A 13,923-nucleotide genomic window follows, 5' to 3' on the forward strand; every position below is an offset into this window, starting at 1 on the left:
TGAACAGCCATGTGACTAGTAGCTGCCATACTGAACAATACAGATACAGAACATTTCCATCATCCAGAAAGTTTTATTGGATCTGCTGTTCCAGAGTCTAGAGGCTGAGACTTGATTATTTGCTTAAGCAAAGATCAATGCAGATCTCTCTCTGTCTCTCTGTTCTGTTCTAGCCCAGTTTCTTCCCACTATTTTACCACACCCACAGTAACACTGATATTCCTAGTGAGAAACTTTCAGTTATTGGGAGAAGAAACCTTGCCTTGACCTTATTTCTTTTTTGGGGGTGGGGGGTTTACTAGGGATTGAACTTGGGGCACTTGACCACTGAGCCCCATCCCTAGCTCTATTTTGCATTTTATTTAGAGACGGGGTCTCATTGAGTTGTTGAGTGGCTCATTTTTGCTGAGGCTGGCTTTGAACTCGAGATCCTCCTGCCTCAGCCTCCTGAGCTCCTGGGATCACAGGCATGTGCCACCTTACGTGGCTTGACCCTTTTTCTATGATATTCCCATGCAAGCTTACATAGATGTTTTTCCACTTACAACGAGATTATGTCCCCCATAATCCCCTTGTAAATTGAAAATATCAATTTATGCAATATACCTATCCCCCAAACATTGCAGCTTATCAATATAGCACATTGTAGAGCCTAGGTTGCTTTCCCTTGTGATCAAAAGACAGCCCACCCTCACCAGAGAGAGTATCTTACCCATTTGGTTAGCCCAGGAAAAGATCAGAATTCAAAGTATGGTTTCTACTGAATGTGTAGCACTTTCACACCATGGTGTAGTTTTTAAAAAATCCTAAATTGAGCCATCATAAATTGGGGACGATGGGTACTCGTGAGGAACAAGAAACTTCTTTTTCACCCAGAATGGCAAGTTGGAAAATGATAAATAATGACCAGCAGGGGGAGTGCGTGTCCTATGTCTCATAAACCTGTACCCGCAAAAATGGTTTCAGTTGCAAGACAAAGCCTATGGGTGAAATTTGAATTGTGTCTTATCATTTCCTTCTTTCCTCTCTGGAAATCCTTTTTCTTATGCCTCAGAAACTTTGCAGAAAATATGTTTAAAAGCCGGAAATTAGAGCCACCCTCTGATGTCAGCTCCTGTGGCTTTAAATATACCTTTAAATAAAGATAAAAAATATAAATATATCTATGTCTATATATTACTCTTAAATTTACATCTCTGGATTAAACCCATCTCTGGAACTATAGCTGTCTGCTCCATACCCCTCTGGAGTGTCAAATAGGCGTCTCAAAATGAATTTATCCAAAAAAGGAACGCTTGCTTCCATGACCCCTCTGCCTATCAGACTTGTTCTTTATCTTGTTCCTATTCTATAAAATTGCTATAAATGTATACATTTAAATTCCTTATTTCCTTTTTTTTTCTCAAACACTCTGAGCTCTCTCCTACTCCAGGGCCTTTGCATAAACTCAAGTCTCAATTCAGGACTCACCTCCTCAGAGAAACCTTCTTCCTAAAGTGGTCTTCTGCTTTGGGTGTCTAGCCTTCAAGTATATTTTTCAGAACATTGACTGCAGTTGTAAGTGATGCTGTTTCCTTATCCGTTCACTAGTGAACAAATTGGTCTCCTGCATAAGACAATAAGCTCTTGTTCCCCACTAGAATTTGGACTTGGGTCAACCATCTCCAAATTTCTAGTAGGTTTAAAAAGAAGGAAGGCCAGATGCTATGGCACACATCTGTAAATCCCAGTGGCTGGGGAGGCTGAGGCAGAAGGATTGCAAGTACAAACCTAGCCTCAGCAACTTTTAGCAAGGCCCTAAGCAACTCAGTGAGACCCTGTCTCAACATAGAAAAATTTCAAAAAGGGCTGGGGATATGGCTCAATGGTTATGGATTCAATCCCTGGTCCCCCAAAAAATAAATAAAAGAGGAAGGAAAAGGCATTCAAGAACTCCTATATCTGCAGACTTATTTCTCCCATTAAAATTACCCCCTCCCCTTGGTAACACATTCCTTTCTTCAATCATCTTTAGTATTCTTGCTTTGGAACTTCTTGCAGAGTGAGTACTCAAAGCCCCTTGATCACAAAGTGGTTCTAAATGGGCTAAGACATAGGAATGGAAAGAGCACACTGTAGAATAGTATTGTGACCTAATCTCATCTTTAAATAACTGAATAAATACATTAAAATACCTCTCATAAAAAAAATACCTCTCATTCTCCATGAGCATCCCCCTTTCTCATCTGCCCACCTCCCACTGACACATCTTAAGTCTGAAGAAATATTTACTAAATTTAAATATATATATGTTTAATTTATATATTACATTATATGCATATAATATATATATTTTGGTTGTAGATCGACAAATATTTTGCTTATTTATTTTTTATATGGTGCTGTAGATCAAACCCCAGTGCCTCAAATGTGCTAGGCAAGTGTTCTACCACTAAGCTACAACTCCAGCCCCAGTGTTTACTAAATTTTAATGATGTTTGCAATAAAAAGAGAAGAATTTTCAAATTTCACCATTATTCCTCATAGTTACCTGTGGGAAGTGGGACCCAAGGAGACAGAGGGGACTATTGGGCTAGAATGCACCAATGTGGGCTTTCCAGCTGGTCCCATCCACTCTGATTGGACTATACCTAGGCTGTACCATATATTTACAAAAACCCAGGGAAGGAGGTTCCAGTTTTTTCTTGAGTACACACGTCTAAATTATTTAAATTCAGTATGATGGACAAGCATTAATTCGGGCTTCTTATACCAAGTCCATATTGCATATTTGGCAAAATTCTATTCAATTTACACTGAGCACTTACTGTACACCATGTTCTACCTGCAGGGAGTGGGGAGGCAAAGAGGAATAGAACCTCAAGGATCTCACCACTTGGTAACCAAGAAGATCGTCATCCAGCTTGATCACCCACCATGGTCATGAGGACTTGCTCTGAAAAACTGTGCAGTCTCTAAAAATCATAATCTTCTGCAATGTGCAAAACCCTAGAAAATTCTCAAGTGGTAAGAGAGAGGCAAATAAACCTTCCAAGGGAAGAGAACCAACATCTTGAGAGCAGCAATCCCCAGTAAAATAAGTCCTTGGTTGCCAAAGAGGCATCCATGGCATCATCCTGCATTTTAGTGTACAAATTATGGCTCATACACTAGAAGTCTTTCTCATCTCCTTAAAATGACAGTTCTTAGTTCTGTCAAAGCCCCATTTCTTTTTAAAAAATTTTTAAAATTTGTTCTTTTTCATTATACATGACAGTAGGATGTATTTTGACACGTCATACATACTTGAAGTGTAATTTCCCATTCTAGTGATTGTACATGATGAGCAGTTACACTGGCTGTGTATTCATATATGAACTGGGAAAGTTATGTCTGATTCAATCTATTGTCTTTCCTATTCCCAACCCCACCCCTTTACTCCCATTCCCCCCTGTTCAATATGGTGGACCTCCTTTCCTCCCTCCCCTTGCGTGTTAGAATCCCTATATCAGAGAGAAGATTCAGCCTTTGGTTTGGGGGGGGGATTGACTTATTTCACTCAGCATATAATCTCCAGTTCCATCCATTTACTGGCAAATACCATAATTTCGTTCTTCTCTGGCTGAGTAATATTCCATTGTGTATATGAACCACATTTCTTTATCCATTCATCTATTGAAGGGCATCTAGGTTGGTTCCACAGCTTAGCTTTTGTGAACTGAGCTGCTATAAACACTGATATGGCTGTGTCATTGTACTATGCTGATTTTAAGTTCTTTGGGTATAAGCTGAGCAGTGGGATAACTGCGTCAAATGGTTGGTTCCATTCTGTTTTCTGAGGAATCTCCATACTGTCAAAGCCCCATTTCTTAAGACAAATATTTTTAAAACCTTGCCTTTACTATGCTAAATTGAAATTCATAGATATTATAATCTACCTACACATCTATACTGTAAAAGTTAATATAAAAGTCCTAACTTTGAAGGAAAAAAAAACTTTACAGTCTAATATCTATCAATATAAAAATGCTCAAGCATGACAGTGACTACACAAGAAGATGGTGAATTAGTCAGATGTTTACCACTTTTTTTTTTTTGAGAGGAGTAAAAGTTTATTTTGGGCTCAAAATTTCAGAGGTTCAATCCATGGACAGCCAGCTCCATTGCTCCAGGCCTGACATGGAGGAAAACGTTATGGTAGAATGTGGCAACAGGGGAGAGCTGCTCAGCTCATGGTGGCCAGGAAGGAGAGGGAGAGTGGGGGAGGGAGGGAGAGTGGAGGAGGGAGGGAGGGAGATGAACCTCTACTTTTTAAAAAAAATTTTTTTTTTTTTTGAGAGAGAGAGAATTTCAATATTTATTTTTCAGTTTTCGGCGGACACAACATCTTTGTTTGTATGTGGTGCTGAGGATCGAACCCGGGCCGCACGCATGCCAGGCGAGCGCACTACCGCTTGAGCCACATCCCCAGCCCAATGAACCCCTACTTTTGATGAGTACATCTGGATTTCAGAGCAGTGAAACCATATTCAACTGGATACTATTGACCTTTCTGATTTAAATTTGTTAGTTCAAAATAGTGGCGAAATAGGCATATTTTAGATATTAGTGAAATAGCTACAAGTGAAGACTCATACAACCCTAAGGCACTAGCAACTCAGATGCCAAGAGCGGTGGTGCTGCCAATTAATGACATTTCCCAAAATGGTGGACCAGCCTTGGTAAACAGCCATTCTTCCATTGGCAGTGTGGTAGCTGCTCTAGGAAACTTGGTGTTTGTCATTTAAATGAAGGTGGGGGAAAAAAAGAGTTTGGCTCTAGGATCAGAAAATTAAAAATAAGTTTTTCATTTGTATAAGTGTCTAGTAGGACATTTTAAATCTTGGGGATCTCAGGGAAGTTCTTTGTCCAACAGGCCTGACTCACACGGGGCCTCCAAAGCCATTAGACTTCCCCATCTCCACCCCCATATTCCTGTAGTCCTTGTGACATCCAAAAGCACCCTTACAAGCTAACATCCCCTAAGGATGGTGCCATCCTGTTTAAGAAAGAATTTCCTTGAAGTCACAAGCTTTAGCAGGACCTTAGGGCTGTACTCCATCATCCATCTGGGAATCTAAGGATTAGCAGCAGGTGAGTGGAGTGGGTTGAGAAGAGCTGGAAACCCTCAGAGCCATAGGTTGGGCCTCAGGCCGTAGCTAAAACTGAGCTCCAAAGACTGACACATACTGGGGAGATAGATGGTGATAAGAGGAAACTAGGCTAATAGATGACTGGACAGAAAGACACTAGGAGATGCAATGGGACATGTGAGAACAGGAAGATGAGGTGCAGTCACAGGACAGCGGGTGGGTAAAGAGCAGGATTTCACCCACAAGACAAGGCCCCAATTGTAAAGAAATCACAGTCTTAGGACACGTCCAGAAATTCTCTCTCTCACACACACACAGAGATGAGCACAGGGAACAGAGAGCGCTTGTTACGAAATTGGGTTTTGGGATCAGAGAGGTTCAAACCCCAGCTCAGCCACTAATCAGAAGTGCCTTTACAGGTGGTGCATTGCCTGTAATTCCAGTGACTCAGGAGGCTGAGGCAGGAGGATCATGAGATCAAAGCCTGCCTCAGGAACTTAGTGAGGCCCTAAGCAACTTAGGGATACCCTGTCTCTAAATAAAATGTTTTTTAAAAGGGCTGGGGATGTGGCTTAGTGGTTAAGTACCTCTGAGTAAAATCCCCAGTACCAAAAAGAAAAGAAACATTCTACCACTTGGGCTTGTGAGCATTCAGTGATGTGAGGGGCAGTGGGGACCTGTAGGCTGCTCTGGAGCAGGAGCCTGTCTAGTTTTGTGCCCCTGAGTACTTGATACCAAGCAGCCTCTGAATCAACCCCAGTCAAATGAACTGATTAAAGGCCTCTGGAAGGTAGCCATTCTCACTATGATGAATGACACAGAAAGAGGGAACCAGTTACTGAAACTGGGTGGAAGTGGGGCTCGGTTTCTTTACTGGGACCCAAGATCACAGGCAGTACTGGTCACAGAAGAGGAAACCAGATCACACAGTAGCTAAACCCATGCTCTTGAAATCTGTGAGCAAGGACCACACTGGTCTCAGTACTCTGGGGTGGGATGGTGGGGCTCAGCACCCAGAACAAAGTCGTGAGGCCCTGGAGATGGTGCGAAGAAGCCCAAGGAGCCAACAGGGCTACTGGGGACTACAGAGCTCTGGGAGGAGCCAAAGGAGTACCCCCTGACAGGTAGGGCAGGCCTGCCTGCTCCCCTCTAAGGACCCGTGAGAACTGAACGGGAGCCATACAAAGTGAGAGGAAAGTGAGCCAGCCATGGCTCCTTCCCTCCTCATCTGCTCCAAACCGTCTCCCTCTACCCTTTGCACTTTGAGCTTCAGCCACACTGGCCATTTCCTTGTTTCTCGAAAATGCAAAGCTCCCCCACCCACATCTCCACCATCTAGTCTTTGCTTGACTGATTTCGGCTTACCCTTCAGGTCTTGTTTCAGCTATCACTTCCTCAGACAGGCTGTCCCTGAACTAGGTGGGGTGGCCTTTACCTAATCCTGTCCTTATGTGTTCAAGCTCTTTCCTTCTTGTCATCTGTGACAATGTTGGTGGAATCATTTGTTCAGTGTCTGTCTCTCCCATGAGAGTATTCCCTCCCGAGGACAGGCCCTATGTCAGATCTACGATCCCAGGCCCTGGGGTGTGTAGCCTGGAGCAGGGTGAACCCTCAACATATGCCAGTGGACAGGAAGGTGGATGGGGAGAAGGAGTCCTAGATCTCAGAGCAGAGTTATGGGGTTTGTCATAAAAGATAATCAGATTGTGCCAGGTATGGTGGTGCACACCTGTAATCCCAGCCACTCAGGAGGTTGAGGCAGGAGCATTGCAGCATTACAAGTTTGAGGCCCGTCTCAGCAACTTAGCAAGGCCCTGAGCAACTTACTAAGACCCGGTCTCAAAATGAAAAATAAAAAGATTGAGGATGTAGGTCAGTGGTAAAGCTCCCCTGGGTTCAGGCTCCAGTATGAAAATAATAATAATAATATAATCAGATCCATAGACAAGCTTAACTCTTTTTTTTTTCTTTTTCTGTCTCCCAATATTTCCTTCAAACAAACTCAGCTCTTAAGAAAACCTGGCCTCCAACATTCCTGACTGAATATTCATTCTGTTGCAGTTTCTCACCTTATTTCAAGGCCCAGCCTACAGAAGAGATTTATGTTGTGTTCTCAGTTGTAAAAGGCTCTGGTAGAAAATACTTTGATTTATTTCTCCCTCCTCCCTGCCTTGGAGCTGGGTGCCGTGAACCATGTCAGGCACAGGTCTGAGTATTTTTTTTTCCATCTGTTGGATCCTGCTGGTGAGAAAATATGTACGGTACTCAATCCAAGGCAGAAATGAAATCCAAAAAACAGATTTCTTCCTCCTTCCTTTGTGTCCTCCATCACCTCCATGCAAGCCCCTGCCAAGCTAAAAATCTGCCAAGCAAGATACCTAAGCTCCATTTTCTGGTTTGTGGGCAAAAATCATTGTTTATTCCTTGAGGTTCTTTCATTCTTTCTTTTTCCTTCCACGTAATTGCTAGTGGAAAGTTCAGGTTCTTCTAGGTGCTTACAGGGTACAGGTGGGAAAAAGGCCCTAGAAAGACAGCTGTTCCTCCACCCCACAATGCTGGGGATTGAATTCAGAGGTGCTCTACCATGGAGATAATCCCCAGTCCTGTTTATTTGATATTTTGAGACAGGGTCTTGCTAAGTTGCAGAAGCTGGCCTCAAGCTTGCAATCCTCCTGCCTTAGCCTCCCACATAGCTGGGATTACATGCATGTGCCACTCCACCCGGGGAAGGCTGGCTCTTCTTGTAGGCTCAGAAATGGCAGAATGGCAGTGAAGCTGACAAGAATTTTTCAACTCCTTGTTTCTAACAGCTATTGATCACTGCCAAGCTTCAAGCCCTCACTCTAAGCCAAAAAACATGCTATTAAATGCTTTACATACAAGGTCCTGTTTCATCATCCCAACAACTGTATAGAACAGATAATATTATTGTCTTCATTTTACAGATGAGGAAAACTGAGGCCTAGCAATTTGAGGTGGTACATTGGATTGAACCCCAGGGTACTTAACCACTGAGCCACATCCCTAGGCCTTTTTAATATTTTAATTTAGAGACAGGGTCTTGCTAAGTTGCTTAGGGCCTTGCTAAAATCCTGAGTCTGGATTTGAATTCATGATCCTCCTACGTTAGGTTCCTGAGTTGCTAGGATTACAGGCGTATGCCACCATGCCTGGCAAGGCCAAGCAAATTTAAGTAAGTTGTCAGACTCTCACAATCAGTAAGAGTCACACCTGCCTTTTTGCCCCCACAGTCTGGTCTTTAATGGCTTCTTAGTGGGTACTTTGATGGCTGGTGGCTTAATTGGTATATTAACAGCAGCAACAAGAGCAGTAAGATAATTATAGATATATATTCCAAGGACATTAGCTGATGTTGTTATTGTTATCATTATATTGTGACCCCTGATATAGGAATAGCATCAGCCACCCCCTAAAGATTCTTCTCTTCTCTGGCCTCTGCCAGGGGTCTGACCACAGGGGCAGCTGTCTTTGTGATGTGGGCATCTGTTTCCAGAGGTAGCCACAGTCCAGTTGTTCAGTTCTCCTTGGGTCAAGGGTGCACCATCACATGGGGCCCAAACGAACACCCAAGTGGGATTTGAAACGTGGTTGGGAAGGTGACAAACCTCAGCTTCTATTACCAGTTCCTAGAACTAGGCTGTTTCCCCATGTAGAGTCTGTTATGATTCATTCGAAATGAGAGCTGAGTGACAAGTTGAAGTCTTTTTTTAAATATGCTGACCTGAAGAGACCTTGAAAAAAGTGGGGCTTCTTCGTTTCTTTCTTTCTTTCTTTCTTTTTGTGATGCTGGGGATTGAATCCAGGATCTCACCCATTTTTCTTCTTTTTCATAACATTACTTCTTGTATGTATCAAAATTCACTGAACAATGAGTTCTGGGTTGCAAGATAGGATTTATTTATTTATTTTTTTGCACGTGTCCATAAGTCTTTATTCACAAGTAAGCAAAAACACAAACATAAGAGCTAAAATGAGACGTTTTGGGTAGAGGGAGGTATTGGGGATCGAACCCAGGGGCATTTTACCACGGAGCTATATTCTCTTTTTATGTTTATTTTGAGGCAGGGTCTTGCTAAGTTGATTAGAGTCTTGCTAAGTTGAGGCTGGCCTTGAACTTGAAATCCTCCTGCCTCAGCCTCCTGAGAGACTGGGATTACAAGTATCTGCCACCACACTAGGCAGAATTGGACATTTTTTAACAGTAAAATCTCCTTTTGAAAACCTGTAACTATTTTAAAGAGGGGAAAAAAACCCACTTATACACATATATAACCTCAAAAAAGCTTCTAATGTCAAATATAATTCCCCTTCCCCATATTTTTTAATATGTTACTTCTTTTTTTAAACACAATTTTTAAAATATCATTATTTCACTTATTTATTTTTATGTGGTGCTGAGGATTGAACCCAGAACCTCGCGCGTGCAAGGCAAGCGCTCTACCACTGAGCCACAACCCCAGCCCATGTTACTTCTTTATGATAAAGAATCTGTCGATCCAGGTGGAAGATCATTCAGAATACTGGATACAAGGATCAGTAGCTGATGGACAGCGGTGGTAGCTCACTCAAACAGAGGGAACTCTGAATGTGGGACCATTTAGACCAAGGTTCAAATCCTGACTCCATTACATTCTATCTGTGTGACCTGGGGCAAGTTCATTAACTTCTCGGAATCAGTGTGGGAGAGTCATATCCATATCCACCTGGTAGATTTTTTCATGGGAATCTTGAAGTAAATTCAAGTTCTCCAGGTAAGCTAAGGAAATAGGGTGTACTAGTTAAGAGCTTAATGTTTGCAACCTGGGCTTCTTTACGATCTAGATAAGGTTTGAAATCAAGTGCCTAGCCTGGAGTAGTGCAGCATGCCACCCAGAACAGGCTGAGGGTTCCGGGTGGGGGTGAGCATAGCAGTCAATGGCTCTTCTCTGTTCCATACCTGTGCCTCTTAAGAGCTGTGGGTTCTATTCTCCACCCCACCAATTGTGTCCTTGGAGCTACATTCATCAGTATGTTTATCAGGTGGAAGGAGGAGCTGAATTTTAAATGAATACATTTTTTTTTTGAGAGAGAGAGAGAGAGAGAATATTTTAATATTTATTTTTAGTTTTCGGCAGACACAACATCTTTGTTTGTATGTGGTGCTGAGGATCGAACCCGGGCCGCACGCATGCCAGCCCAGCACACTACTGCTTGAGCCACATCCCCAGCCCAAATGCAATTTTTTTAATGGAGATGATGCTAAAAAGAAATGTTGGTGGAGACTGGGGGTGTAGCTCAGTGGTAGAGAGCTTCTCTTACATGCTGGAGGATCTGGCTCCATCCCCAGTACCTCAGGAGTGGGAGGAAAGTCCCAGGAGATTTTGCCTTGGACCTGGGATCCTGGAGAGTCACTTCAGAGCCTATTTGGCCATGTTCCTTTTCTAGCCAAATTTAGTCCTGGATGAACTTGCAGATTAGCACACCTGCTTTTTCTTCCTTGCCACTGTCCCTTATTAAAAAGAGATTGAGGGCTGACGTCAATAAGGGAATTCAGAGATTAGCCGATTTGATCATGGAAATCTTTTTGATACCATGGCTAACTGTTGATTAAAGTAGAGAGACTGGGGAATGAGGCTCGGTGGTAGAGCCCTTGCCTAGTCTGCTCAAGGCCCTGGGTTCTGGTTCTAGCACCAGCTCCACAACTAATTCTTTTTTCATAGTGAAGATTAAATCCAGAGATTCTCTACCCCTGAGCTCTATCCCCAACCCTTTTTAGATTTTTCATTTTGGATAGGGTCTCTCTAAGTTGCTGAGGACAGTCTTGAACTCGAGAACCTCCTGTACAGCTGGGATTATAGGCATGCTCCACTGGATCCCAGTTCGCAGCTCCACTACTAAAAAAATAATAAAGTGGAGATTCACCTTTCCTTTTCTGCCCTCCCTTAAGGGTTTGCTGTTGTTATTGTTGTTTTGCAGAACTGAGGACAGAACCCAGACCCCCATGGCTAGGCAAGCGCTCTACCATGGAGCTACACCCCCACCCCCACCCCAAGAAGTTTTTAAAAAATCAATTCTGACATTCTGCTCTGTGATTGTGTTAATAGTGAAATAGCCAGGTCTAGTGCAATGAGTAGGACTTCCAGGTCAGATAGCTAGATCTGTGTATCCTATGCCTCATTTCTTATTTGTGAAGCAGGACAAGGAAACCTGTCTCATAAGTGTAACGACAGCATTCAGTGAGCTCAGATGTGTGCAGAATGGTTCCCCCCCCCTCCCACACTGTGGGTTTTCTGCTCAGTTGCAACTCTACACCCCTTCTTTTTTAAAAACAGAATTCCGGTTTGGTTCACTCTCCCTCAAGTGACTTTGTCCTTTTCTTTTGGGAGCAGGAGTACTAGTCCCTAAGGAAGTCCCAGGGAATACATCTTATTTCATTTAAGCTAGTCTTAGAGGTCTTGATCCTCCTGCCAAGTGCACATGTTGGGGTCCTACCCATGGGATGAGAGGAAGATCGGCTGGGGAGCCTCTAGGAAGATACTTTTACACAGGGAAATGAGCTGGGGATGGTGGCACATTTCTGTAATCTCGGGGATTTGGGAGGCTGAGGCAAGAGGATTGCAAGTTCAAGGCCAGCCTCAGCAACTCAGCAAGACCCTGGCTCAAAATAATAAATAAATAAATAAATAAAACTCAGCGGTTAAGTGTCCCTGGGTTCAATCCCTGGTATTAAAAAAAAAAAAAAAGCCAAGGATTAAGGAATTAGACAGATAAGTTTTCTATCCCTGGATGCTGTGTTTTTGTTTGTGATACATGAAGCCATCTTTGGACCATGAATAGAGCTCTCCTATGAGGGTAGGTAACAAACTGAGGATGTCAGGGAAGAATATGAGGGAACTTGTGTGCTAATGATGTCATCCGGCTAGTGTGTTAATCAGTTTTCTGCTACTTAATAAAATACCTGAGATTATCAACTTAAAATGAGGAAAGGTCTATTTGAGCTCACAGTTTCATTATACGCATAGCATGAGTAAGAAAAGAACTTGATTGTTTCAAATCTGTGAAATTGAAGTGTTGTTCATTACTGCAGCAAAACTTTGCCTTTACTAACTGACCAATACATTGAAGTAATGGAACAGAGAATCTGGTAGACAAGGAGACAGAGGTGTGAGATATTTGTCAGTAGAAGATTAATCTTTATGGTGTGAAAAGTCTGATTACCTTCTAGAAAATTCAATATAAGGACAGACTACTCTCAGTTGTTCCAATAAAAGGGAATTGATACTATCATATTGTTTAAACCCTTCCAGGTTCACAAATTCCCTGAGGTTCAGGATCATGTTCTCATGCTTCTCTGTGTTCTGCACAGCCCAACATGGCCTCATGTACATGGTATTCAAACCGTGCAGTGCTTAAAGCTGAGGCTATACAGCCACATATGCTCTGAGATTCTGACTTGGCCATTTAGCAGCTGTCTAACCTGGGGCAAGTCATTTCAAGTTGCTATGATGGTGTCCTCCTCAGTAAATTAGGTTTATAGCATTCTCTGCACTAGTTCACTAGTTTCCCGTTGCTACTGCAATAAGTAATCCTGAGGGCTGGGATTGTGGCTCAGTGGTAGAGCCCTTGCCTAGCACACATGAGGCACTGGGTTCCATTCCCAGCACCACATAACACCACATTAAAAAAAAACTAAACTGAATAAACAACTGTCCATTACAACTAAAAAATATTTTTTTAAAAAAGAAAGTAATCATAAATTGAGCCACTTAAAACAACACAGATATATTACCGTATGGATCTGGAAGTTTAAAGCCCAAATTGATCTTGCTAGCCTAAAATCAAAGTATCTGCAGGCTGTGTTTGCAGAGATTCCATTAGCTTGCTGGGTTTTTTTTCCCTTAGTTGTAGATGGACCCAATATCTTTATTTTATTTACTTATTTTTTTAGGTGATGCTGAGGATTGAACCCAGGGCCTCACACGTGCAAGGCAAGTGCTCCACCACTGAGCCCCAGCCCCAGGCCCACATTGCCTTGCTTTTTGAGGCCCACTTGCATTCCCTTTTATTGGTCCTTCCCATCTCCACACCCAACAGGAACACTATTCTGACATCTGCTTCTATCATTACACTTCCTTCTCTGACTTTCCTGCCTCCCTCTTTCGTTTATAATGAACCCACCCTTTTTTTTTTCAATACTGGGGATCAAACCTGGTGTGCTTTACCACTGAACCACATCCCTAGTTCTTTTTATTGTTATTGTTATGATTTTAATTTTGAGATAGAGTCTCACTAAGTTGCTGAGGCTGGCCTCCAACTTGTGATCCTTCTGCCTCAGCCTTCCAAGTTGCTAGAGGTGGTTGCCACTTTGCCTGGCTATCAGGACCTTTACAACTACATTGGTATTACCCAAGATAACCACCCCACACCCGACCCACAAAGCCAGCTGGTTAGTAGTACCTTCATCCCATATGTAACCTCAATTCTTCTGTTCCATATAACCTAACATAGTCAAGATGAGTTCCAGGGATCTGGATGTGGACATTACTAGGAAAGATATCACTGAAAACAGATTATTTTATTGGGCTTTTCAAAGAAGGCCCAAAGAAATAATCTATGTAAAGGGTTTAGGACAGCGTTGGGCACAGTGAGTAACCAATACGTGAGTGATAGCTACTTTTACAGAGTTAAATAATGTTCTTTGCTTCCTAAGAATTCATTCTGTGAAATCATTCCTCGAAAGTGAGTATCATTTAGAAAGTTACAGGCCTATGCAAATGAGAGTTGCTTTGAAATTCAGACATAATTTGTTTTG

At 42.5% G+C, this 13,923-nt stretch overlaps 1 pseudogene; it reads right to left on the minus strand.

Annotated features, from left to right (window-relative positions):
- Positions 1-8,963: 8,963 nt before the first annotated feature.
- Positions 8,964-9,099, minus strand: LOC120891927 (small nucleolar RNA SNORA40; annotated as a pseudogene).
- Positions 9,100-13,923: the final 4,824 nt, after the last annotated feature.

Source organism: Ictidomys tridecemlineatus, chromosome 16 (genome assembly GCF_052094955.1).
Source record: "Ictidomys tridecemlineatus isolate mIctTri1 chromosome 16, mIctTri1.hap1, whole genome shotgun sequence".
NCBI lineage: Eukaryota > Metazoa > Chordata > Mammalia > Rodentia > Sciuridae > Ictidomys > Ictidomys tridecemlineatus.